The 27850-nt window shown below is 46.1% G+C and overlaps 1 long non-coding RNA gene across 9 annotated transcripts in view; it reads left to right on the forward strand.

The window, feature by feature from the left end:
• Nucleotides 1-27850, forward strand: part of LOC105496355 (uncharacterized) — a 382416-nt gene that overhangs the window by 353525 nt on the left and 1041 nt on the right. For 6 of the 9 annotated variants that reach the window (XR_011613349.1, XR_011613345.1, XR_011613344.1 and 3 more), the window contains one exon: nucleotides 90-27850. This is a non-coding gene — a long non-coding RNA (uncharacterized lncRNA). The remainder of the gene's footprint in view (nucleotides 1-89) is intronic. The other 3 variants (XR_011613347.1, XR_011613348.1, XR_011613352.1) reach the window with 3 other exon arrangements.

The following is a 27850-nucleotide window of genomic DNA, read 5'->3' on the forward strand; positions in this document are numbered from 1 at the left end:
TCAAATTGATGCTGAGTATTGTTGAATTTTACTTTCAATTTCCCCCTATTTGAAATAATGCTTCAATGAACTCTTCTCTTTTTCCACAGAGCGCTTCTCTTTATTTGTCTAATTTCCTTAGGATAAATTCCCAGAAGCAGAATCGGTGGGTCTCAGGGTAAGAACATTTTTGTGGTTTGTGATACATATTTTCCAATTTACTTTCCATAAAGGATGTTCTGATTTACATTGCCTCCAGCAAAGTTTGTCCGTTTAGCCACTTCAAGGAAACCTCACCGGCATTAGGTATTATTGTTTATTATTTTGTTTGCTGCTAGATAGACAGTTATTCCTTATTCTTCTAAAATAAAATAAAATGATTGATTTGTGGATTCAAAGAGGTATATATATAGTATATGTATCACTAGATTCATATTCTCTCTTTAACGTTATTTGATATTTGGGGAGGTATTGAGTCAGGTGAGTCTTTTGCTACAAAATGCAAGAATGCCATTCTCGTGTGCTTGTGAAAGGCAAGTATATTCTCTTCCATGCCAGACAGTGATAATTGTAATAAATTGGGGCTGCCGCCAAAGTCGAAATAAACAAACTGTCACAGCAGACAATGGAAGCTCAATCCTGACCCTGATGAATGAAGTTGCTAATGTGACTTCCTGGAGTGGCTGTCAGCCAACGGCCTCCCCTGTGACTTACATTAGGTCCTAGTGACAGTGGTAAGTGATGTGAGGGGGTAAAAAAGGTGCTTATGGGGCTGAGGAGGGGGTGCTATTTGGGGTGAGTGCGCAGTCTGGTTTCTACAGCCAGCAGAAAAGGACTGATTTGGAAGAACTTCACAGAGAAAGTTTGCAGGGTGTTCATGAAAAGATAGAAACTGAGAGTATTTGAGGTAGGGGCATGTGGTGGTGAGGTTAGCCATTTCAAACAGAGGCTCATAACCCAGCCCAGAACTGAGCACCTCTGTTGGGTCTGGCAGAGTGTCATGAACAGCCAGATGCAGGTTCCGATCTTGGGGCTGCCACTGAGACTTGTGGAAGATGTCACTGTGGAATGAGGGACAACTGAGAACTCGGTAACACGTCCTGCCCCATTTGCTCCTCCTGGTTCCAAGGCTGAGCCTGAGTCCAGCTGGCTCCAGGCTTCTCAGATTTCTGTCCTCAGAACTCCAACACTTGTCTGTACACTGGATGGGTAGCGAGTAAAATCTGCCTGTGTCCACCCCTCTTGTGTCACTGAAGACATGCTGATTCTCTTATTAGAGTGGAAGCTTGCTCAGACTTAAAAGGTGAAGCCTCAATGCTCATTCATCCTTGCAGCACCAATGCTAACTCCCTTTTCTTCCAGGAAGCTTTCCTTGATCTCACCAGTTAGCTAATGACCACCTCCTTTGCCCTCCTCTGTGGAAGCTTTTATGGCTGTTCTTATTGCATCAGGATCGTAATTGATCTTCATTCCCAGACGCCGGACTCTGCAGCCACATCTGTGTTTCCCTTACTTCTTGCTGCTGTAAGATAACCTCATTCCTAGCTGTAGCCTTGGCCCTTTGCAGGCTGTCAAGGAATGGTAAGCTAATGAATGAGTGATAACATAAGCCCTCCACCATTTATAGAGCACACTTACCACACGTGATCTTATTTGGTAAACCTCATTATAAAGGTGGAGAGGCTGGATATTGTTATACCCATTTTACAGAAGGGATCAATGATACCAGCTGGCCCTCAATGAGAGTCTCAATGCAGCAGGCTCGGGGCTCAGCACTTTACAAGCATTGTCCCATGTCATCTCCCCAACAACCAAGGAGGTAGGTACCATCATCATCCTCATTCCGCTAAGAGGGGACTGAGACTTGCTGAAGATAAGTCACTTGCTGGGGCTGAATTTCTAGGAAGGGACAGATCTGGAATCTGACCCCGGTTCTGTGTGTTGCCAAAGTTTCCACTCTGCTGCGCTGCCCCTCGTGACGATATCACCTCCACTGTCTCCACCTCTGGCCCTTGAGTTCTTAGAAACAGTGTCTTATTTGTCCGTTCACTTCCAGTGCCAGGTACGAGGCTGGGCATAGGTAGGCATCCATAAATGCTGATGAAATGGAAGGATAGATGAATGGATGAATGGATAGTTGGTGTCTGCTTCAGCTCTGTTGCAAGTGGAGGGAGTTTCTGCTTTCATGCAGTGCAGTCAGGGGATGGGAACTGGGACTAACTTGGGGCTGATCTTGTACCTGAGTTGTTCTGGTCATAAAACATGAGGGTGTGTCTTCCTGGGGACATGGTGAGCCATGTGCCTGCTTTCCAATGCATCAGATATGTCTTGCCAATCTCTGAGGGCAAAATGAAATGTCCTGGGAGAACAAACAGCTGCCTCCCTCCTGTGCCAGGAGAGCAGGATCATTTTGCTCTGTCTACACACGCATTCCTGTCCTCTCCCTGCTGATGGCCTTGGGAGATAATGTGTTCCATGTGTGTCCCTGAGCGTTGTGACAGCTGTCGTGAATTTAGTGGGAGCTGCAATGGCCCGTGTGTCTGGGTGAAGTGGGTTCCATGTCTTTCCAGGTTGCAGACTCTTGAGGGAAGCAGGATCCCATATCCCAGGGCTGTAATGTCAGACAGGGCCTGCCAGGGTCAGTCTTTGCCTCTCTACCTAGCTCTGGGCAGAGCCTGAATGGCTGGTCAGCAGACTCCAGCCATGGAAGGTAGAGCTGGAATTAGTCCTTCTGCTCTAAGAACAGAGTGTGGGGCCTACCTGGCTGGACATGGAGCTTACTTTTTGATGTGCACCCAAGGTCCCAGTGCAAAACACAGGGCGCCGGTTTTCACATGTATCTTATCTGGTTTCCCCATCAGAGCACTCAGCTTTGTTGATGAGACCGTGGATTCCAAGATAGGCAATGATAGAAATGAGCAGAACTGACATTTATTGTGCATTTGCTCCCTGTCAAGCATTTTACACGGAATTTCTCTTCTAAGCTGTTGATATCTCAAAGTGCTTAACAGCATGGATATCAGAGTTAGCAGGACTTGGGTTTAGATTATGACTTTTCTGCTCAGAGCTGTGTGACCCTGGGCAAGTCACCTATCTGAGTGCCTGTCTCCTCACCCTGAAGCATGTTCTGACTAGTGACAGCCCTCGTACCTCGCAGGTTGACAGAGAGCCTGCATGTGTGTGTTTCTTTCAGGACAGTACAGTGTTGGTGGGCAGGCATCATCGTTCCACGAGGCCTGCCCCTCTGCTGTTCCCTGAGATCTCTGCTCTCCTAACCGTGAGCCCAGGCTCCTTCCTGGCCAGGGTTCTGACCTTCCTTGCCCTGTCCCCGTCAGCTCCCTCTTGCTGCAGCCTCTGGCCTGGGAGTCCTTTCTGCATTCTCTCCTCACTTGTGTCTTGGATGAGGGCTTCCTTCTTTGGTGCTGATGAGGACTCTGCCTGGGAGGGCTTCCCTCTGCCGCCTGCTCCATTCCCTGCCTGCTCCGTTCCCCGCCTGCTCCCTTCCTGTGTGCTGTCTCCTTCATGACACTCTGGGTGTGTGAAGGGGTGAGAAATTCATGTGAGTGTCTGTGATTGTGAGGGTTGTACCCACGGCTGATATCTGGCTGTTGGTGCATGTGTATGTATGAGTCTGTGCCGGCATGGGGAGGAGCACGGATATCCACGGTGGTGAATGTGCAGGTGTGACATGCTGTGTGCCCATGAGTGAGACCGGGGATACAGGACTCTCACTTGTGGCATTAAGCCCACGTGTGTACAGCCTGCAGGCGTGTGATGTCGGAATGTGCCAGTGAGGGGCTGTGTGTGAGATACACACATGTGCATATACACACAAGCACTGTGTGAGGAAGTGTGTAGGGCGGTGAGCAAGGACATCAGCCTGTCAGGGCCCCACTCTGCGCTGCTGGGGGCTCATTCTCAGCTCTTTACGAAGTGCAGGGCAGGGGCAAGACCCTCCCTGGTGGGCCAAACCTGCCTGCTCTCTCTCTGTCCCACGTAGGCTGGACTAGAGACAGTTCTGGGATTCGCTGAGGGTGAGGCAGGCCCAGGGCCTGGGAGAGGTGGTAAGAGGAGGAGGCCTGGCCTAGGGCAGGTGGATGAAGTAAAGTAGAGACCCCTTCAACATAGCCTCTGGAGCCCTAGAGGGGACCGGAGCCTGCCTGGTCACACTTAGGTCTGAATTCAGCTCTCACATTCCCAGCCAGGCTCTCTCCAATTCTCTGTGCTGCTTCCCCAAACTGGGGTAGGAATCACAAAGGAGGTGACAAAGACTTTCTTCCCCAGCTGTATTCAGAAGACCCGGGAGGTCTCTCATCCTTATCACCAGTATCCTAATGAAGCTTCAAGAAAAATGTTTGTTGAATGAATTAATGAAATGAGAGAGAATGCTTATGGTTGCTGGGGGAAGGAGAGACTATTTGAAACAAGCTCATCCTACAACATGTGGGACAGGGCATGTGGTCGTGCAGGGCGGAGTGTGCGTGCATGTGTGTGTGTGTGTAGATATGGGAGTGTGGAGGAAAGAATCAGGTAACCACTCCCTGGCTGCTCCTAGAGCTGAAGTTTCCCAGGCGGGATTACGATCTCAATGTTTCACCTTCCGGCTACTTGGAGGATGGGATGGGGGCTTTGCGGGGCTGAATGTCAGTCTGGGGTTCTGATCTTCCTGGGAGGGGGCACAAGTCCTCAGCGGAGGATTTGTACCAGCCGCTAAGCAGATAATTGCTTGTCAGATTGATTGAAGGCTTTTCAAAATGTCTTTTCCTTGGAACACCCTCCCATCCCCCCCGAGGAGTGGATTATTTGAGTTGGAACTCTTCCCCCTCAGTTTTTTTCCCCTCCTTTCTCAAAGTAGTAATTACTGCCGAGTAGCCCTCCGTGGCGTTTCCTGTCATTTGGAGGCTGAAGCCAGCGGCTGTTTCCTCTGCTGGGTGAAGGACAAGCAGGCCAGTTAGGGAAATACCCCACCCCCTAGCCTGGCCCTGAGCCCCTGGGGCCCCTAGTGGCCTCGATGGGGCTAATGGGGCCTGGCAGGTGGAAAGGAACTGGCCGACTAATCAACTGAGGTAGTCCTGGCTCTCTTCCAAATCCTGAGACTTTCTTCACCCTTTGTGTCCTTGCTCCCTTGTGTGTGTGCGCGCACACACACACGTGCATCTAACTGTGTGTGTACATGTAAACTGTGCACAGGCTCTTGGGCCCCAGTAAAAATCTCCACCTGCGTCACCCACAGTGATTTTCCCAAGGGAGCTTAGCCTTGACCATTTCTTCAGGTTTGAAAAAGTCTGCAAAGTATCTGCATTGTAAGTGGACCGATGGCTGGCGAGATGCGTAGACGGGAGATAAAGCAAGGAATCGTGAGAGGCTCATTGCCAAATCAAGGTAGTGGGTTTAGGGGCGCCCATGGCACAGTGCTCTCCACTTTTCCATGCTTTCAGAATATTCACAATAAAATGTGGGTAAAAAGTTTGCAAGGTCGCTCTGCAATCCTCCTGTCCACCCCACCCACACTTAGGATTCGAAATCTCCGCTAGCCTTGAGTTTTGTTTTAATGCTGCTCCTCTTCCTCCTCCTCCTCCTTCCTTCCATCTTCTCCTCTTCCTCCCTCTGGGAGTTTGTTCTCAGTCACAGAGGCCAAAGCTGAGCAGGACGCAGACTAAGATGAGATGAAGAGTTGAGGCTCATGAGTCAAGACGGTTTGAGTCCATTCCAAGTTCTCCCTCTTTGTGACCTTGGGGGAGTAACTTAACCACTTTGTGCCTCAGTTTACTCATCTGTGTGAGGCTAATAACAACAGAACCTTCATAAGGTTGCAGTGAGGGTTGAATGAGAGAATGCATGTAAAATGCTGGGCACAAAGCCTCAGTCCATAATCTGTGCTTAACAAATGTTTGGTAAACAAATAATGAAACGGATCTCATAAGGAGATGTGGACCTCGGAAAGAGATGGGAGGGAATATGCCAGAGAGATGAGCATGGCAGCGAATTGTGTGTTTGGGGGACCGCACAAGTTTCAGCGTGGCTGGACTACAAGATGGGTGGTGAAGTGTGGAGGGCGGGGAGTGAGAGGGAGGCTGAGAAGGAGGCTGGGACCACGTTGCTGTGGCGATTATGAGCATGGTCTCTGGGATCAGGTGGCTCAGGTTGAATCCCAGCCCTGCCACTTCCTAACTGTATGACTTTGGACAACTGACCCATCTCCATGGCTTGGTTTTCTTATCTGTGGAAATGGGAATCCCAATCGCTCCTACCTTAGAGGACTGAATTAACTGAGTTAATAAATGCAGAGAACTGCCACCTAGCTTGTGGGAAAGTTGAATAAAAGTGTTTGCTATGATTGTCATTCTTAGACATGTGGACATGGGCCGCATGTGGTTGCACATGTGTGGTTGGCTCACGTGTGTGTGAGTGTGCGTGTGCACGTGGGCATCTGCAGCCAGCGCTTGTTTGTGGGTGTGTTTGTGTCTATATGTAAGTGTGTGGTGGGGACTGGGGTTGGGGAATCCAGGGAGCAATTAAACCTCTGGGAGAAGACCCATCCATCCTGGGCAAAGAAAGCCTTCAGTGAGAAGTAGATGGCATCACTTATAAATAATAATCTATATTACTTCCCTGCTGAAAAGCCTCCAGAAGTTCCTCTTCATTCATTCAGTCGACAAACGCTTGCAGAGCTCCTACTATGCACTAGCCCCAGCCTCGTTGGCCCTTTCCACTTGCTGTTGGTTACATATAGCTTGTTCCTCTATGCACATTTCTCTTTGGCCTGCTAGACCCAAATCAGATGCTGCTTTCTCTGAGAAGCTTTCCTGACTACAGAAGCCCATGCTGATGGGTTCCCTTGGCACCCAGGTTTTTATGCCCACAGCAAGGTCAGTGACTCTTGTCTAGTCACCACTGAATCCCCAGCACCAGGGGAGAGCCTTAGCACAAGTGTTTTGAACAAATGTGAATTGTTCAACATGAGGACACCCACAAGGGGTCCCGACTCTGCAGACCAGTTCAACCAAGAGCCTGGGAGCTGGGGTTCACCAGTTTCTTAATTCCTGCCACTATCACTTCCATCTGTGCCACTGGCTCCCCACCAGGAAGGCAGCAGAGCCTGGATGCAGATGGCTCAGTAAGAGTTAAAAGAGCAGTAGGCGTTGGCTCCTGGGGACAGTGAGCTCCCCAAGGCTGCTAGAAGTGTTGGAAGCAGAGGGAAGCAGGGCAGGAAAGTGGTCAGCGTCCTTCAGATAAAGGGGGCATTTGACCTTGGGTGCAGTCCAAGGCCCTTCCCTGGAGGCCCCCAGCATGCCAGGCCCTGACCTGCAGGGGAGGCCAAGGAAGCTGCCTTGACTGCAGGAGCCACAGACGGGGCTGGACATCAAGCCTCGTGTTATCTCCTCAGGCCACACGTCGGCTAGGAGTGTTGGGCACACAGCAGGACCGGCTCACAGGAAGCTGGAGGAGTTTCTGTCTTTCTAAGGGTCAGAGGTGGCTGGGATTTGGCAGCCAGGGAAATGGGAACTTCCTGTGTCCCTCCCTGGAGCTGAGACTGGCAGCAGGAACCCAGATGGAACTGGTAGGCCAGAAATGCAAAGATGTGATTTTCATGGCCTGTTCCTCAGGCAAGACGTGGTGGGATTGGATTTCACTATATATACATGCATAGTATGTGTGTAGGTGTGTGTGTGCTCACATGTGCATAGTGTGGGCATGTGCACATACATGTGCATAGTGTGTGTGTGCATACACACATGTATAGTAGCTGTGGGGCAAAAATTCAGGGTTTGTGTGTCTCTAGATGAATCTGTTTTTGTGCCCAAATTTGTCTGCCTTGTTGTGAATACTCTTGGTATATGTGTGAAGCAGGAATTTGTGTGTGTCCATATGTGCTTATATATGTAAACATACATCTGCCTGAGGTATGTGTAAACCTGTGTGCTGAACACATGTGTATGAATGCATAGGGGGCCTGATTTTAATGTATGTATGTGTCTGTTGGGGGGGTGCACATCCTGACAAACAGTTTTGGAGCCCAGCAAGATGGAGCCACTGAAGGAGGGGATACAAAACCATGATGCTGGAAACATCTGTCCCTTCGTTTAGCCCTGGGGTCTCTGGAGAGGGTTTTATGTTTCCTTCTTGCCAAGAAGGAAAATGTGATGCTTCTCACTCAAATATACGAGCACAGTCACTCTCTATTAAATAAGATGCCCAGTCCAGCTCACCCTGGGTTATAATCAGAGACAAGTGATTGGAAGAAGTGGCAGGAGGATCATCTTTAAGGATAAGGGGTGAGCAGAACTTCCCTTCTGCTAAGGAAGGGTCCTAAACAAGATCCACCCCAGCCCAGCTCCATCTGGTCCCAGCATGGGTACCTCAGGCAGGAGTAGGTGCAGCAACAGCAGTGGGTCTTAAGGCATCTGGTTGGAAAGGTTGTCCCTGCCTTGAATGACCACAGATGAGCCCCCTAAACTCAGGAGCACTGAAAGCACAGAGGAAGAGGCCACTGCTATAAGGTCTCACAGAGTGGGGAGAATTTGAGTAGAATCTTTGCTTTCACAGGATTGAAGAGAGTTGTTAAATCTGGCGTTTGTGTGATATTTGCTCAATGTCCATTTCGAACAGATCAGGAGTTGGTGAACTACAACCAATAGGCCAAATGTGGCCTAGTGCCTTTTTTTTGTAAATAAAGTTTTATGGGAACACAGCCATACCCAGCTAATACTGTCTATGGTTGCTCCCATGCTACAATGGCAGAGTGGAGTAGTTGTGACACAGACCCTATGGCCTGCAAAACCTAACTATTTACTAACTGTCTCTTTACAGAAAAAAGTTTGTGGACCCCTGCACTAGACTGTTGATTTCATAAGGGCAGGAAGGATAAGCTCAACACACAGCAAATGCTTAATAAATATCAGTTGAATGAATGAATACATGACTTAATTTGGAGGATGATTCCAGGAAGAGGAAATAGTGTGTGCCAAGGCATGGGGCCAAGAAACAGCCCTAGGTGTACTGGTCATGGAAGGGTGGAGCACAGAGAAAACACACACACACACACAAACACACGCACGCACACACACACACAGAGTGTACACACACACACACACACACACACACACATGCATGCAAGCATGCTGGGGAATGTGGTAGCGCAGAGGTTAACACAGCAGAACGAGTATTTGGCCAGGGAAGGCATCTCTGAGGAGGTGACGCTGAGCAGTATCCTGCAGACCTGTAGGCATTTTGCAGGAGAAGGTGGAGGAACAGCATTCCAGGTGGTGGGATTGGCAGAGGCAAAGGCCTGGAGGCCTGATGGAAGGAAGTGTGGGTGCTGGGCACCTCTAATTACACTGAATCTGCATATGCCTGATGGGACCCTTGGGCCGACAAGAAGCTAGAGAGGACTTTAGGGGCAGATTTGCAGGGCCTGGAAGGGCTGCCCTCAGGGAGTGTGGAATTTGTTCTCTGGGCACTGGGGAATCAGTCACTGGGAGTGTCAGTGGAGACTCCAGGGACACCCAGGCAGACGAGGAATTCAGGACTCTGGGCAGGCCACTTTTCTTCTCTAGACTAGTTTTCGTGGCAAAATGGGAATGATAATGGCTGCCTCCCAGAGTAGGGGAAGGATTACCTGAGGTCAGAGATGTGAGAAATTCAGCCTGTGCCTGGCACAGAGTGGCTAACAAGCAGTTGTTGGACAAAACACAGGACACCCAGTTAAAGTTGAATTTCAGGTAAATAACAAACCATGTTTCAGTATAAGCATGTTCCAAATATTGCATGGGACATGCTTACACTGAAAAATTCTTCATTGTTTTTCTGAAATTCAAAAGTTCTAACTCGGTGTCTTGTATTTTTATTTGCTAAATCTGGCAACCTAACTGCCCAGGGATACTGGCTGAATCTGGGTCTTTGTTGGTGCCTTCAAGGTCCTGAAAACCTGACAGTGATGCCAGAAACAGGATGACAAGCTTGTGGGGCTGAACACTGGGGAGGTGAGGTGTCAGGGAACCCAGTCCTCTTAGCTAATGGGGAAGGAAGTAAAGGCTCAGAGAGGGGAAGGAACTAGCTGAAGGTCACCCAGCCAGATGTGGTCCTAGTGTTCTACTTTTCTCTCTGGCTGGTCAAGAGAGAGCTTTGACTCATGGGGGTGCTCCCTGGGACAGCTTAGAGGGATTCTACCAGTTGTGAGAATTCTGAGTACGGCTTCTAAAATCTTCAAGGCCATCCCAGTCTTGGCAGCAGATGCAGCGTGTGATCTTCACCACATCCCTCACCCCATCCATGCCTCAATTCATCCAGCCATAAAATGGGTCTAATTACACCCACCTCACAGGTGAGTTGTGAGGATTAATTAATGTTTGTAAAGGCTTTGTAATCCTTGGATGAAAGACACTCCTTACATATAAAGGGTCATTATTTTTATTATTATTATACAAGTGCCAAGTATTATTACCTTAATTAGCTTTTCTAGATATCAAAAGCAATTAGACAGATCACTTGTTGAATGCCATTTCGGAAACCCAAGTCACAGAAACTCACACATTCACCTGTCATCTCTCACATTTTTGGCAAGGGGCCAACCTGGGCCAAAAGGAAGGGCTGAGATTTGCAAAAAGAAAAATTGCTTCTGTCTCTGGCCAAGTTTCACCCCATTGCAAAATTTTCCAGGCATTTACAATTCCCTAAAAAACAAAGGTTTTTGTTTTCATTTTTGTGGAAATTCCTATACAGGGGGCTTTTGGGGGAGAAGGCTTAGTTTTGTAGCCCAGGCAACCTGGTCTAGGAATGGCAATTTGTCCTGTTTTCCCTGATGTAGAGAGAAGACCAGGACTTAGCCACCAGAGCCTGTCCAAGGGAGGTGAAAGCATCTCTTGATGGGGAACTACTGTGTTTCAAGCTTTGTCCCAGTGTGTGTATATTTTAAAATCATAATCCCATGCCGTAGGTAGGAGCTTTCTGACCTTAATTTTACAAACAAGAACACTGCGGCTCAGAGGGGTTAAGTGAAACAGCCAGGAAGTACAAGAAGAATGCAAAGCCAGGTCTTGCTGATTCCATAACCTATATCTAGGTTTGATGCAGTTTCTACCTCTCTGTGTTACCTGGAATCTACCTGGCCTGGGTCTAAACTGGCTCATAAGTAGTCAAGAGGGTTTCTGGTATTTAACAGATGGGACCATATAGGCTGAGTAGGTCACTGCAGTGCTGGGGGCCACCTGCAATCCCAGCCTGGTAAATCTGCTCAGGCCTTGGTTCAACATGGCTTTGGCTAGTCAGGGTCTTTGGAGTTGGCTCAAAACCCCAGAGTTTAGGCAGAGGAGGGGACTGTGGCCTGGTTGTGTCCATTAGGGCAGGCAGAACAGGTCAGGGCAGAAATCAGCGGGGTGAGGCTCCCTCTGTACTGTCCAGTTAGCTGGGGCGGGTGGAGAGGGGTGAGGAGCTGGCTGTAATTAACTTTACCAGCGTCCTTAACAGAGGTGAGAGAACCTTTCCCCTACTTTCCTTTCTACTCTGTCCAGCTTCCTCAGTGGCCTTGAGGACCCTCCCAAAGCTGTGACTAGGTCAGGGAGCACTGAACTGAGCCACGCTGCCAGTGTGTTCCAAACCAAGATTATATCCCAGCTCTGCAGTTCTACAAATCTATTTTCTTTTTACAGAACTTCCCTGAGGGCTAGGTTGGGGCCTTTGTGAAGTCAGTGAGTGCATTAAGGATCGTTGGAGTGTTGGGGGATTGAAGGATGGAATGTGGGAGGAGTTGACAGTGTGGGAAGAGGTTGACATATTAATGGAAGGGTTGCTGAATGGAAAGATGAATGAGATGGTAGATGGAGTTAGGTATTGGTGGATCAGACATGGAATTGTATGTATAAATGCAAGGAAGCATGGCTTACTGAATGGATGGGTTAGCATGTGAATGTAGGAATTTATGAGGGTGGAAGTAAATGTAGAGAGGGGTTGGAAATTTTGGTGGGTGGATGGAGGATTTGGAAAAAGATAGAGGGGCTGCTAGGTGAGGAGTTGGAGGAAGGGGGAGGGGTTGACAAATGTATGGACAAGTTGGAAGATGGGTGGAGGGTTTGGTGGATGGATGAAGGAGTTTGGAAGATAAATGGAGAATGGTGCATGGAGAGAGAGAAGGTCAGATGGAGAGGAGTTGGGAAATACAGGAGCTGAATCATGGATTGGAGGATTGGCATGAGGATAGTGGAAATGGTGGTGACTGAAGGTTCTGTGGAGGTTGAAGGAGTTGGAGGAAGGGTGGAAAAGTTGGCCTATAAGGGAGCATGAATCGATGGAAGAGCGTTTGGCAGGTGGGTAGGGAGTTGGTGGAAGGATGAGGAGTGGGATTTTGGAGCTTCTGGTGGTGAAAGTTTAGATGGATGGGTGGAGGTAGGTAAATGGAGGATGGTAGATACATGGAGGAGATGTCAGATAGGAGAAAGGATTGACAGATGGGGAGAGGAGGTGACAAAGGGGCAGGAAAAAAAAAGGTAGACTGGCAAAACCCTCTGGGGAAAGTTATAGGGATAGGTAGAAGAGTAGGAAGGCAGTCTAAATCAATATTGAAAGAATTGGCTTTGTGGCCTAGGCCTTAGCCTGGACAGACCTCCCCTTATTTCCCTGGGTCTCAGACACCTTTTGCCTGTGGGTGCTTGGGGGCCATTCCAGGTAGTAGAAACCTTCAGTGCCCAGCTCAGTAGGTGGCTCTGACCATCCTCTCCCTCACGTCTTCCCTCCCCCTCTAGAGCCAGGCTCTCCTGAGGCTCATAAATCCCCAGTCTGGCAGGCTTTCTGTAATTAACTCTGCAACATTAGCCCAAAAGGTGGGGCAGGTGGGGCTGTGAAGAAAGGAGCTGACTCAGAGGCAGATGTCTATCTCCTGCTGCTGTGTCAAGTGTGGTCACTGTCCGGCACAACGGGGGCAGTGGCCAGGGGGCCTCCCTTCCCCACCAGCTGTCTTGGGTTCCACTCTGGTCTCCCACACAAGTTTTTGGGAACAGGGGAGAAAGTTAATTAGGTAGGAACCTGACAGTCACTTCTCTCTCTCTCTCTCTCTCTGTCTCTCTTTCCCTTTCTCTTTCTCTCACTCTCACTCTCTCTTCTATTCTCACCTCTTTCATTCATCTTTTTCTCTTCTTCTATACCCATTTCTCCCATTTATTTTCTGTTTCTATTTTTCTTTGTCTCTGATTATTTCTCATTTTATGCCTTGTTCCCTTTCTCTCCCTCCTCTATCTATAGGTTACTTCCTGCTTGCTGTTTTTGGTGGTTCCCCCTCTCCCTTTTCTCTGTCATTTTCTCCATTTTCATCTGTTTTCTTTTCTGCCTTTCTTTGCCTCTCTCATGGGCAGGTCTCCACACCTCACAATGGAAGCCTGTCCCTTTCTTCTGCACCATCTCTCTTATCAATATGTGTCTTTACACAAGAGCAGAGTAGTTTTGAGGGATGTTCTCTCCTGGGTTTGTTTTGTTTTGTTTTTGTTTTTGTTTGTTTGTTTGTTTTGAGATGGAGTCTCGCTCTATCGCCCAGGCTGGAGTACAGTGGTGCAATCTCGGCTTATTGCAACCTCCTGGGTTCAAGCAATTCTCCTGCTTCAGCCTCCCTAGAAGCTGGGATTATACACATTTGCCACCACGCCTGGCTAATTTTTGTGTTTTTAGTAGAGGCAGGATTTCACCATCTTGGCCATGCTGATCTTGAACTCCTGACATCAGGTGATCTGCCTGCCTTGGCCTCCCAAAGTGCTGGGATTACAGGCATCAGCCATCATGTCCAGCCTTCTTCTGGGTTTTTAATTAGGCTTAGAATCTTCTCAGAAAGCATTTCTCCTTTTCCTATTGATTTGTAATAAAAACTGTGGAATCAACCCACCAGGAACCTCTGGCCAGAGGTGGAGGGGAAACAGGGGAGAGAAAATAGCGGCCTGGCCACTCTGCAGACAGCAGGCCCTGGTCAAGGAAGGCTCTTCCTGTGTCGCAGTGGATGAGCCTTTGTTGGGGGCACAGAGGAGTAGGATCCTGGATGTTGCGTTGACCATCTCATGGGGCCCAGTTTTCTTCTCAAGGAGCCCACAAAATACCATAGTGGTCAAAGTACTGGTGTTTGAGAGGCCTGGGTTCAAGTGCCAGCCCCAACACCACTCACTAGCTATGGAATCTGAGACAGGTGACTTAGCCTCTCTGATTCTCACTTTGCTCATCTCTAAAATAAGACTAACAAGAATGTTCTTGTGGGGTTGTTCAGAAAATTAAATGAGAATGTTGGAAGAAAAGCACCCGTATCAGTCATGATTCAGCCAGACAAGCAAAACCACTAAGAATGGCATAAAATGAGGGCTTTCTTACAAGGGTTTGGTTCTGTGCAGTTGTGGAAGCTGGTTCAACTGTCTACAGGAGGCTGTTGCTTCTGTGTCTGGGCCTGCAGTCAACAGAACAAGCAGGTGGGGAAGGAAGGATTGACAGGAACTGGAGGGCAAAGGCAAAGCAGAATGTGAGCTGGATGATACAAGGATGCATTGAATCCGCATAGGTCTCTCATCTCCTCGAAGTTCCCAACTTTGAAGATGTGAGTAACCTGCTGGAGAAATGATGGCTATTGTCACATTGCTGCACACACTCATGGCCCAGGAGTTGAGGAGGCTGGAGGAGGAGGCCTGGCAGGAAGTGGAGGAGCCACAGTCTGGGTGCCGCCCCACGTCAACCAGCAATACCCACTGGGGCAGAGAGGCCCAAAGTTACACAACTGGTGAGTGATGGCTCTTCCATCCGACCGCAAGTGCATGTCCACTGTCCACACTGTGCCCTCAGCAGGAGTGGAGACATTCATGGACTTGTGTCATTGAGAAGCAGTCTAAGGAGGACGAGGCCCACGTATCCATGTCTCCATAGATTCTGCTCCCCCTTCTCCCACGACTTCCAGAGCATGTTCTGTTCACAGTATATTTTTAGCTCTAGGAATCTGGCTTGGGGTTGTGGCTGGGCTAATATACTTCTCAGTGGCAAGGCCCGAGATTTGGAGATGAGGAGAGGACTTGTCACGTGTGGCAGTGGCAGTGGTTCAACACTAAGTGATCTGTGACCCCTTTGCATGCCTGGGAAGAAAGTGGCTTACTAAGAAGAAGCCCATCCAAGGACTAAATTTCCCAGGTCCTCTTGCAAAGGTGGGGCCTATGACATGTGAGTGGAAGTAATGTGCATCACTTTCTGGCCAGGGAGCTTAAGAAGAACATGGAGCTTCTTCGTTTGTTTGCTCTCCCGCCAGTGGGATGTCAACCATCAATGTAATCTTGGAAACCATGTGTTGATTATGGCAGAACCTTCGTCAGCATGGGTCATTGACCTAACCCAGTGGTTCTCAAAGTGTGGTCCCTGGACCACCAGCATCAGCATTGTCTGGGAACGGGTTAGAGATGAAAAATCTCAGACACCACCCTAGATCTACTTAATCTGAAAACTCTGGGGTGGGGCTCAGTCATCTGTGGTTTAAAAAACTTCCAGGGGAATCTAACACATGCTCAAGCTTGAAACCCCCTGCTTCTCTTAGTTACCATTCCATTCATAGCTCCTGAGTCGACAGCCAGGCTCAGGACTGCTCAGGAGGTTTCATGCTTACCCCCATGGCCATCCTCACCCTCCACCCTACCCTTGCCTCTCAGGGGGTTTCATGAAGAAGACAGCAGTGGCACATGCTCTATATAATTCTTAACATGGAGGAAGCAGAGGAAAATGGCATTCTCATGAAATAATTCATTAATTCCTTCCTCATTTTTTCATTCTCTGAAGAGTCATAGAGAAGCGTTAAGTTGACTGGAAAACTTTCCTGGAGGAGTTACAAAATACAGTTTGGATCAACAGCCCTATAGGTAGGTTTTATTATCACCACAGTTTTATAGATGCAAAACTTGAGGTTCAGGGAGTGTGGGTGAGAGGTGGGGCCAGGATTCAAGCCTGGTTCTCTCTGCCTCCATCTTCCACATTTTTTTGGCACTCTCATGGCTTCCACGTCTGCATTTCCAGGTGGTTGGTCTTTTGCAAACAGAACTCACCAATTGCAACCTCTTTGCACCTAAGGAAGAATCACATCGGGCATCCAGATCATTTGAGAAAAATCTGCTTGTCACCTTTCCCCAGATACGTTACACAGGGGCATATATTTGCATTATGCCTGTGACTATGAGTTCAATACATCCTGAAAGAGTGAATTAATGAGTTAATTAGCAACTGGGTAGCTAGCTTGAACACCTCATCTAACTTTCCTTATCTAGAAACTTCTCGTATTTTTCCAGGTTGAGAAAAAGTTTTCTGCAAAGAAGCTGGCACCCAGCTGTAATTGCTGCAATTGCTTGTGGAGGGCAAACAAATAGACATAGTCCTCGTGGAACATGAATGACATGGTACAGGTTAGGGCAGTGGTTCTCAAACTTGAACATGTGTTCAAGAATCACCTGTAGAACTCCAGAACACAGATTTCTGTGACCCACCCCAGAGTTTAAGATTTGGTAGTTCTGGGACAGGCCCCAAAATTTGCATTTCTAACAATTTCTTAGATGAAGCTGATGCTGCTTGTCTGGGAATCACACTTTGAGAACCATTGGATTAGGGTAATACCAGATCCTGCAACAAAACAGCAATGGCTTGACGCTGTGAACATGTATTTCCCACTTCCTTATAGGGGAATGACTGAATACGGTGTGATATGACATAGGATATAGCTGTGAAATGAATCAAATATAAGTGGATTGATCTGAAGTGATAGCTGTGGTCTGATGACTGAGATAAGCAACTTGCTAAGAAATTTATATAGCATAATCTCATTTTTGTAAAACAAAACAAAAAATTAAACCAAAGCCAAAATAAAACAACCTACTTCTCCAAACTGCAAGCCGTATCTATGTTTTATAAATATAGGACAAAATATATAAGACTATACCTGATTATTAACTTAAGGGTACCTCTGAAAGTTAAGAGACATTACTAGCTTTCTAATAACATTCCCTTATTATTGATTCGTTCCTCAAAACTGCCATGGTTCTGGCATCATGTGCATCCTAAGAGGATGTAATGTTTAGAATAATTTTAAAATGCAAGAAATAATGAAAATCACTCAGCTCATAAAAGGGTGGATCCAAGGCTGCTTTGTTTCTTTGTATGTGTAGCCCCCGACAGGGATGGGGCAGGGTTTCTTCTGTCTGTAGAGCACATGATGCTGGAACCATGGCAGTTTTGTTGAATGAATGGATGACCACGTCAGGGACCACATGCATTCACTGAGAATCTTACTTTTGGGGGCCAGGGCATGCCCATGAGAGCAAACCATCTAGGAGCCCCCAAATGGGGATGTATTGAGAAGGTAGCCACTCCAGGATGTACTCCATGATGCCCTGGCTTTAGATGGGTGAATATTGCACCAGCTCAGCCCTCCTTTCTTGCGTCTGAGTCTCTGTTGGATCCCAGAGGTTCATCCTCGAGACTGATAGTAAGCGGTAGAGGCTTTAGCATTGATAAGCAAGGATGTATTTCTCCCAAAGGAGGGAAGTAGAGATGTGACTCAATAGACACCAACCTCAGAGTCTTTGGGCCCAAAGTGCCCCAGATAAAGCCAGGGTAGGAGTCCAGGCTCTACACTCATAGGCTGCAGTCTCTTCCTCCTTGGTGAATGGCTAGGATGACTTTCACAGGGATATTAGAGACCTGGTTCCTTGGGGTTTGGGAGCCCACACTGGCAGGGCTGCTTTCAAAGCTCACTTAATTACACCTCTGAGCAGGTTCAGGGGGCTCTTGGGCACAGGGGCCTTGGGCTGTGTGTTGGGGTCTCTGACAGCCCTACTAGGTGCTGGCTTTCAGGGAGGCTGAGGCTGAGTTATACTCTGCAGCTATGCCTGGGGATCTGGTTCCTTATGGGAACTTGGGAGGACAAACCAGTTTGAGAGCCACTTGCAATTATTCAGTGGGGGAAGAGAAGAGATCATTTCATGTGGCAGAGACGGTGGGAAGAGGAGGGAAGGGAGTTCTTAGGGGGAAAATCTCTGAGGAAAGGATCCAGTCCACAAGGTTAAGAGAGGAAGTCCCTTCATGAGAACCCAAATCATGAGCAGCTTGATTCAGGCTGCTTGGCACAGGGGAATAAGCACCGAATAGGAAGTTTGGATCCCAGTTCAGCCAGTGTTCAGCTGTGTGGCCATACGTCAGGCTTTTTGCTTAAATGTCAGAAGTAGTGGCTGCATTCATCTTCACAACAGTCCTATGCAGTAGGTGCCGTCATCATCCATATCTGCACGTGGGAAAGCCGAGGCTCAGAAGATCTCACAGCTAGAAAGTATCAGAGTTAGACCTGAGCTCAGGCTCTGTGCTGGTGTTTTCATTACTGGTATTTTTTTTTCTTTCTTTTTTCTTAATTACTCATATTTCTACATCTTCTTTCTTAAATTCTCTGAACCTCACTTTAGGGTTCACCTATAAAAAGGGTTTGTATTCATCCATTGCCAGCCAAGAAATGGGAATTGCTCAAGGTTTTTCAAACAAAGAAAATGTAATACAGAGAGTTAGTCACACAAATGACTGAAGACACTGAGAGGCAATTCAGATTTTAGTAAGAGCCGGAAGCTGCGCCTGCCCCCTTAGGGCTGCAGGAACAATGGGAGGAGGTATTGTTATCAGATTCTAGGAGTCTGGCCATTGGCAGAAGCTAAGACCATGTTGGTTTTTGCCCCGTGGGTGGGGCACCTTGGCAGTAATTACTGCCAGAGATGCCACTAGGAGCAGAGGGGAAGGGAGAAACATATCCTGGCTTCTCCCTTCTAGTCTTGCTCACACGCTTCGCATTGGTGAAAAGTACCCTGAAGTCGTGGACAAAGGACCCTGGGGAGCATAGGTCCCACAGCAGGTCAGCGGAAGGGTGTCAAATGGATCTGAGACCAGACAGGCTGTTGACGAGTTCAGAGCTAAGGGTTCTTGGGAGCACTAAAAAAGACCATGTGGGACACAATGTGACATAGGGTGACAAAACTTGTAGGGCACCACGTGTGTGACCAACCCGATTGATTACCGGCTACCACTGTCACAGAATGGAAGTTGCAGAGAGTGTGCTTGGATGCATGGCTGTTGAGGCTCCTTAAGGTAGGAGCCAGCAGTTTAAAAGAGATGCAGAAGGAAGGCAGTGCCCTTTCCAGCCAACGGGGAACTTGCCCATATACCTGACCTGCTGGCATCTTCCCAGGCTCAGCTCCAATCATCCAGGTTACTCCTTTATTCTCTGTCCTGCTGCCTCAGATTGAGCACCCAGGGGACTGTGGGGGAGATTCTGCCACCTGTCTTCTTCATCTGGGGCTGGACACCTGGCTGGCAAGTGTGGCAACAGGGAGAGCCACAGAGGGAAGGACATTTGGGTATAAAATTTAGATATTCCTGAACTTCCTCTGAGACTTTCAGGATTGGGACTGGGGCCATGTGCTACTCTCCTCTGCTTACCTCTGACCATCCTAACGTTTGTCCTGGCAGCAGAACTGTTCCTCTTAAACTTTTGGTTAAAGCAGTCAAGGTCATTTTAGCAATCTCTCTTCCTTCACCCTTCCCTCTTTTTCCCCCCTTCCTCTCTCCCTTTTTGGTTTACAATAATTTTTGATCATTTACTGTGTGTCAAGCATTCTGCTATGTAAACAATAGGAATATGATGGTGAGTAAAATAGCTTAAAAATGTATGTTTTTGAAATTTAAAAACCCACTTCTAAATAACTCATGGTTCAAATTAGACATTATAAAGTATGTAATACAGACAAAATTTGTGACTGAATAGTAAAGGAAATTCTACGTAACAAAACTTGCAAAATACACCTCAAGCAGTACTTTGACTGATACTTACAACTTTGAATGCTGATAATAAACTTAAGAAGATAGGAACAGAATAATAGACTGAACCCCAGAAAGGTTTAGAACATAGGAAGGAAATAACAAAATAAGAGCAAAAGTTAATAATACAAACATAAGGCCTATTAGGGAGGTTCAACAAACCCAAATTGACTCTACAAAAAAGCTAGAAATGAAAAGGAGAGTCTCTCTACATATACAGCAGACAGACATTACAAGTAACAAAACAATAGGTGAATAATTTTATACCAAAACATTGGACATTTTTTTTTTTTTTTGAGACGGAGCCTCTGTCTGTCATCCAGGCTGGAGTGCAGTGGCGTGATCTTTGCTCACTGCAACCTCTGCCTCCCGGGTTCAAGCAATTCTCCTGCCTCAGTCTCCTGAGTAGCTGGGATTACAGGTGTGCACCAGCACGCCCGGCTAATTTTTGTATTTTTAGTAGAGACAGAGTTTTGCAGTATTTGTCAGGCTGGTCTTGAACTCCTGACCTCAGGTGATCTGCCCACTTCGGCCTCCTAAAGTGTTGGGATTACAGGCGTGAGCCACTGTGCCTGGCCACCAAAATATTGGACATCTTTAGAAGGGAACACTTCTTAGAATATAATTTGCCAAAACTGACTTAAGTAAAAATAAACAATTGAAATATATCTATGGCCATTATCTTATTATTCCAGATAAAATAGTATAATTCCTATTTTATGAATCAGGAAATTGAGGCCTAAAGAGGTGAAGAAAATTGCTTAAGAGTCTGCAGGTTGGAAGGGGTGGAGGCAGAGCCAGGTGTGTCTGGATGGCAGGATTCTTTCTCCTGTGCTGGGAGGTGGGGGGAGGTGATAGGGTGGGGACTCTGCTGGGAAATTCCCCAGAGATGCCTGCTATTTGGGTTGGTCAACTACCAGACACTTTTAATGCGCCTCTAGGAGAGGCATTTGGCACCTGAATTTCCCCTGAAGGTTTCACCATCACCATCTCCAATTAAAGTGGCACAGCAGCCCTGCATCGCCTGGAGAACATTCAGTACCGCCCATCTAAGGGGAGCAGGACCGGGCAGCCCGTGCCTTGGCCCGCGGCCCTTTGACTCAGCAATTGCCCGGGCCCAAGAACGCCCAGTGCCTGACTGTGCGCCCACAGCCGCGGCCCAGGCCTCTGAGCGAGTTTGCCTCTTGTGAAGAAGCAGGTGGCGGCTTGCTGCAGAGTCCATGTGGGTGACAGACTCCCACCATTTGAGGCCTCCAAGAAGCCCACACCCTTTGGGTGGAAAATGAGTCTTGAAATGGAAATTGTGGTTGAAGATGCAATGGCTGACCTTGGCCTTGAGAACCCTTGCCAAGTGGCATCTCTCTGTCTGTTTTGCATCCCTTCACCCTTTCTCTTGGGAGTATCACCTCACCCTTCCCTTCTTGGGGTTCTGGTGAGGTTGCCAAGGACAGTATCCTACCATCTGTGGCCACATGAGGCAAGCTGACGAGCTCTTCCTTGGTTGGGCTATATGGATACTCCCTCTTCCTCTGGGTTTGCTAAACAAAAATGATGTCGGCCTGGGGTTTTCTGGTGACATGCCCACTGCCCTCTGCATCACAATAGCTAGAGGAAAAAATGAGGAAATGTACAGAGGGACACAAAGCTGAGAGAAAGTGGAGATGCCTGACAATATTATTTGAGCTCCTAGATCTAGATGAGCAAGCAGCACCATTCCCCCATTTCCCTTCTGTCATAGGGGCCAATATTGTCTTAAAAAAATTTTTTTTTTTTTGAGACAGAGTCTCATTCTGTCACCCAGGCTGGAATGCAGTGGCGTGATCTCAGCTCACTGCAACCTCCACCTCTGGGGTTCAAGCAATTCTCCTGCCTCAGCCTCCCGAGTGGCTGGGACTACAGGCGCCTTCCATCATGCCTGGCTAATTTTTGTAGTTTTAATAGAGACAGGGTTTAGCTATGTTGGGCAGGCTGGTATCGATCTCCTGACCTTAAGGGATCCGCATACCTTGGCCTCCCAAAGTGCTGGGATTGCAGACGTGAGCCTCCACTCTCTGCCAATCTTGCCTCTTTATTCTTAAGTATGTTTGAGTTGGGCTTTTGTCTCTTAAAACCCAAAGAGTTCTGACTGACACAGTTTGTCTTGGCTTCCCTCTTTCTGTGTCCCTTCTCAGTGACTAATTTCTCCGACACCATACGACTCCCCTCAAGTGCTCTCAGGAAACGGGCCACACAACGCATTCAACTAGCTATTTTTAGTTGAAATGTTTCGCTTGGCTCTGAATATTTTAATGGTTGGCATAATGATAAAGAATCATGAAAAAGAGCTTGCAGAGGTGGGGACTCAGTAAAACATATCTGCTTGGGGAAGGAGTAGACAAAAATCTTCATCACTGCTAACATTGATTGAGTCAGAAATGGTGCCCTGTGCTTCCAGTGAATCAGCTCATTTCATCCACACAGTGACTCTACACTTAGCTTCCATTGTTTTTTCTATTTTACAGATGAGGAAACTGAGGTTGCAGAGCTTATTGAATTTGCCTAGGGTCACAGAGTTAGGAAGCAGTGGTGCCAAATTTTGAACTGAAGAATTTTACTTTGCAGTCTATGTTCTGAACCACTTTGTTCACTTAGATAATGAAGTGATTTAAACAAGTTTAGCTTGGTGGAATTGGTTGGCTGTGGTAGCGGGGAGTTCTGGGCTTTTTTCAAAATTATCTTTAATGTATTTAATATAGTTTTCTTAATTTAAAGACGCTTAAATAGAAAAGGTATTTTTTTTGAGGGGGGTTGCATAAGAAATGCTGTGAGTTACAAGAAGAAACTAAAACAAACAATAAACCCTGAAACAACCCTTTCCATGGCTGCCAGAGTTCCCCCACCAACACACAGTGATTCTGTTCTCTCGGTTAAAGGGAAAGCCCCTCTGCCTGGAGGTTAAAGGCTGTATTTCAGCACCTGACTGAAAGCTCTCCAAATCTGGTCCTGACAACTTTCCCAAAATTACCCATGGCACCCATTGCCCTGAAGCAGCCTCACTGAGCAGCCCCTGAGGTTTTTCATCTTTACAGTCCTTGCTAGCAGTCCTAGCAATGTATTCCCATGGCCATGTGGTTCTGCCAAATTTGCGAAAATAAGATATTTAAACTGACATAGGTTAAGGCCACTCTCTCTTCTCTGATATTTGTACAATTTCTCCATCTCTTCTGTACTGTCAGAGTGGTCCCAAGGACTTTGAGAATCTGGCTAAGAAGAAATTGAGTTGGGGATACACTTAGTTTGGGCTTATAGCTGTGTGATTTGCAGTCGCTTCCTTATACAGGTAAGTAATTGCTAATCATCTCAGTGTAGAAATCTGCTTCCAAGGACACTGGTACCACCTACTGTGCCAACTCACATGTGACGAGTGATGTTGCCAAGTGAAGGTTTGGGGCCAGAGGCTGTTTCACGACGTGAACGTGTTCTGTGGTGCCCAAAGTATGGCGGAGAAACCAAGTTTGAAATGTACAGAACTGGAAGCTAGTCTGTGGGCAATCCTTACAAGTTCCAGAGCTCAATTATGAAAAACATTTCATGGAGGCTTTGCCAAACTTTATGACAATCCTTAAAAACTGTAGAGGATATAAACAAAGAGTTAGGAAGTGGACAGATGTTTTCTAAATTATCAGTAATAAAAGACAAACTAATCAACCATTAATATTATACAACTTGTTATGATATTATTGACATGGGAAGAGACAAGGAGAATGGAGCCAAAACAAATAGGAAAAATAATGTTATCGAAGGATGTTGGCAGTTAATTAATGCACAATATGGCTATTTTCCTGAATGGCTGAGATGGTTCTGGTATTTTTCAGCCTTTTATTGGTAAAATTTATAACTAGTTGTAATTTCTTTTCTCATTCTAAATGAATATTCCCTTTTGCTCCTACATTTTTAGTTATTTATTTTAAAAATCGTCTTTATTGAGGTATAAATATACAATGAAATCCACACACCTAAGGGGACTGTTTGTGAGTTTTGACAAATGTATACACCTGGGTAACTATCTCTGCAATCAAAGCATATAACATTTCTGTCACCCAGACCACTCCTTCCTATCCCTTTACACATAGCCTCCCTGCACACTTTGCCCCAGACAAGCGCTAACTTGCTTTTTTTTTAAAAAAAAATCACTATAGATTGTGATTGCTCTAGAAACATCACTTAAATGGAATCATGCAGTACCCTTTTATGTCTGGCCTTTAATGAGGGAGAGATCGGCATTTTGGTGGGGGACTCAGAACTGTACCTCATTTTGTGTTATTCACAAATTTATCTTATTTTCTTTCAATAAGACTTTCTAATTGGGATACTCTGCATATGGCCCTACTGCTGCTTTCCACTCTGGATATGTTGGGCATCCCTCCTCCTCAATAAACTTCCCATGCATACCCCTGAGTCTATGCCTAGAACACACTGTTCCCTCTGCCTGGAATGCCCTTCCCTCCTGAGCCACTGGATGGATCAGTGATCATCTCTCCTTGTCCAGGTCCAATGTCTCCTCCCTCCTGGCTTTTCTCAGGCAGAATAGTGCACTCCTTTCTTAGATACCCTAGGAAATTTGGCTTATATTTCTCATCAATGCTCAGTTTATATTGAAATAGTTTTATTTTTGTCATTCTTTCCCTCATAGAATCTGAGGTTTTTAATGGAGGTTTTTGATGGGGGCATTGTGTGTTCAACATGTGACACCTGCTCCTCTCTGCCCCCCTGCTCACCTTAAGTCAGTAGACTGTCTTATGCATAGCAACAAATGTTCATTGTAAATGAAAAAAAAGTGAAACTCTTCACATGACATAGAAACAAGATCAACAATTCCTTTATTTAGTTGTAGCCATTACTATTTGGTTTCTCATGTGTCAAGAGAAACCAGATAGTGGGGGCAGTAACACTCACCATTCAGCTAATGGAACGGAAGTGAACTGACTCCATGGGGAACTTCAAAGGAGCCTGGCTTTGGAGTCACAATGAACTGAAAACTGTTCCTTAAGGGATATGTCCAATCCTAGCCCCTGGAACCTGTGAATGTGACCTTATTTGGAAATGAGATTTTTGAAAGTGTAATTAAGGTAAGGAGCTTGAGGTGAGATCATCCTGGATTAGGGTGGGCCATAAATCCAATGATAAGTGTCCTTCTAAGGGACAGAAAAGGAGAAGATGCAAAGAGACCCAAGGAAGAAGGCCATGTAAAGACAGAAGCAGACATTGGGATGATGCTGCCACCAGCCAAGGAATGTTAGGAGCCATCAGAAGCTAGAAGAGCCAAGGCAGGATCCTATACTAGAACTTTTGGAGGAAGCATGACTTTGCTGGCACCTTGAATTTGGACTGCTGGCCTCCAGAATTGTGAGAGAATGAACTTCTGTTGTTTTAAGCCACCAACTTTGGGGTAAATTGTTGCGGAAGCTGTAGGCAACTAATAGAGGTTGGCAATCTTAAAAAACTACATATATGGAGAACATGACACAAGTCAGTTGAGATGTGATAGAGAAACTCTATGGAATTGCAGGTTTGAATGAAGAGCCAAAACTCCAGAGGGCTCTGTGAACATTTCAAATAACCAGTCAGCAGGGCAGAAGGTGCTCCTTGTTTTAAAATACTTTTCTTTTTGGAAATAATTTAAATAATTGTTGAAATGGTGAAAAAAATAAAAAGTAAAAAGATACCATTTCATCCATCAAATTGACAAACATATTTAAAAAATGATAAGCCCTAGTTCTTGCCATGGTGTGGGGAAAAATGAAATTTTATTCCTAATGTTGGGAGTTTACCTCCTGAATTTCTCAACAGATGTAAACAAAATCTTAAAAGATACATATCCCTTGACCAATTAATTCTGCTTCTCAGAATTTATTGCTAAGGAAATATCAGAGATGTGAATGATATAAATAAAGAGACATTCAAGCTTATTCATTATAGCACTGTTATGGTTTGACTGTCCCCATCCAAATCTCATTTTGAATTGTAGCTCCCACAATTCCCACGTGTCATGGGAGGGACCCAGTGGGAGGCAACTGAATCATGCGGACGTGTCTTTCCAGTGCTGTTCTCGTGATAGTGAATAAGTCTTGTGAGATCTGATGGTTTTATAAAGAGGAGTTCCCCTGCACAAGCTCATTCTCTCTCTTACTTGCCGTTAGGTAAGACATGCCTTTTGTCTTCTGCCATGATTGTGAGGCCTCCTCAACCACATGGAACTGTGAGCCCATTAAATCTCTTTTTCTTTATAAATCACCCAGTCTCAGGTATGTCTTCATCAGCAGCATGAGAATAGACTAATACAGTTGAGGTGAGACCATCCTGGATTAGGGTGGGCCCTAAATCTAATGACAAGTGTCCTTCTAAGAGACAGAAAAGGAGAAGATACAGAGAGATCCAAGGAAGAAGGCCATGTGAAGACAGAGGCAGACATTGGAGTGATGCTGCCACCAGCCAAGGAATGTCAGGAGCCACCAGAAGCTGGAAGAGCCTAGGCAGGCAGGATCCTACACTAAACCTTTGGAGGAAGCATGACTTTGCTGGCACGATTCAACTGACTTGTGACTTATTACACTGTTTGTAAGAGTAGAAAGTTAGAAACAATTTGATATGCTCTAAGAGCGGATTGGTTAAATACATGTTGGTATAGTGACAGAAGTGGAAAAATGCAGCCGTCAAACTTTATATTTTTATTATAGTGAGATACCTAATAACTTGAGGAAATGCTCAAGAAAAAATATTATATACATATACCCACATACATATCATGAAATATAATACATTATCTCTGTTTTAGTGGTAAGAAATTTTGGGTAAAGAGAAGGGAACATTTCTTGCTGAGGTTCATATAGCTAGTAAATACTGAACACAAGTTCCAAACCCAGGACAATGTCATGCTGTTATGGACTGGTTTGCATTCCCCCAAATTCCTGTTCTCGCAATCTTCACTCTCTAGTACCTCAGAACGTAATCGTTTTTGGAGATAGGATTTTTAAAGAGGTAATTAAGATTAAATGAGGCCTTTCCTATGGGCCTTTTCCAGTATGACTGATGTCCTTATAGGAAGGGGAAATTTGGACGCAGACAGGCGCTGAAGACCACGTGAAGGCACAGGGAGGAGGTGGCCATCTGCAAGCCAAGGAGAGAAGCTTCAGAAGAAACCAACCCTGCCAACACTGTCACCTCAGACTCCAGCCCCCAGGACTGTGAGAAATACATTTCTATTATTTATGTCAATCTGTGGCACTTTACTGTGGCAGCCCTGGTGAACTAATGTACATACCCAAGAACTTTTCTCAGTATGCCGTATTTTAATTATTTAGAGCTGTCTAATAGAAATATGCTATGAGCCACATATGTAATTTAAAATTTTCTAGGAACCACATTAAAAAAGTAAAAACAGAGGTGAAATTAATTTTAATAACACATTTTATTTAATCCAATAAATCTAAAATATGATTATTTTAGATATTTTATTCTCTTTGAAGCGATTGTGAATGGAAGTTCATTCGTGATTTGGCTCTCTGTTTGTCTGTTACTGGTGTATAAGAATGCTTGTGATTTTTGCACATTAATTTTGTATCCTGAGACTTTGCTGAAGTTGCTTATCAGCTTAAGGAGATTTTGGGCTGAGACAATGGGGTTTTCTAAATACACAATCATGTCATCTGCAAAGAGGGACAATTTGACTTCTTCTTTTCCTAACTGAATACCCTTGATTTCTTTCTCTTGCCTGATTGCCCTAGCCAGAACTTCCAACACTATGTTGAATAGGAGTGGTGAGAGAGGGCATCCCTGTCTTGTGCCAGTTTTCAAAGGGAATTTTTCCAGTTTTTGCCTATTCAGTATGATATTGGCTGTGGGTTTGTCATAAATAGCTCTCATTATTTTGAGGTACGTTCCATCAATACCGAATTTATTGAGCGTTTTTAGCATGAAGGGCTGTTGAATTTTGTCAAAAGCCTTTTCTGCATCTATTGAGATAATCATGTGGTTCTTGTCTTTGCTTCTGTTTATA

This window comes from Macaca nemestrina, chromosome 15, assembly GCF_043159975.1.
Source record: "Macaca nemestrina isolate mMacNem1 chromosome 15, mMacNem.hap1, whole genome shotgun sequence".
NCBI classification, from domain to species: Eukaryota; Metazoa; Chordata; class Mammalia; order Primates; family Cercopithecidae; genus Macaca; species Macaca nemestrina.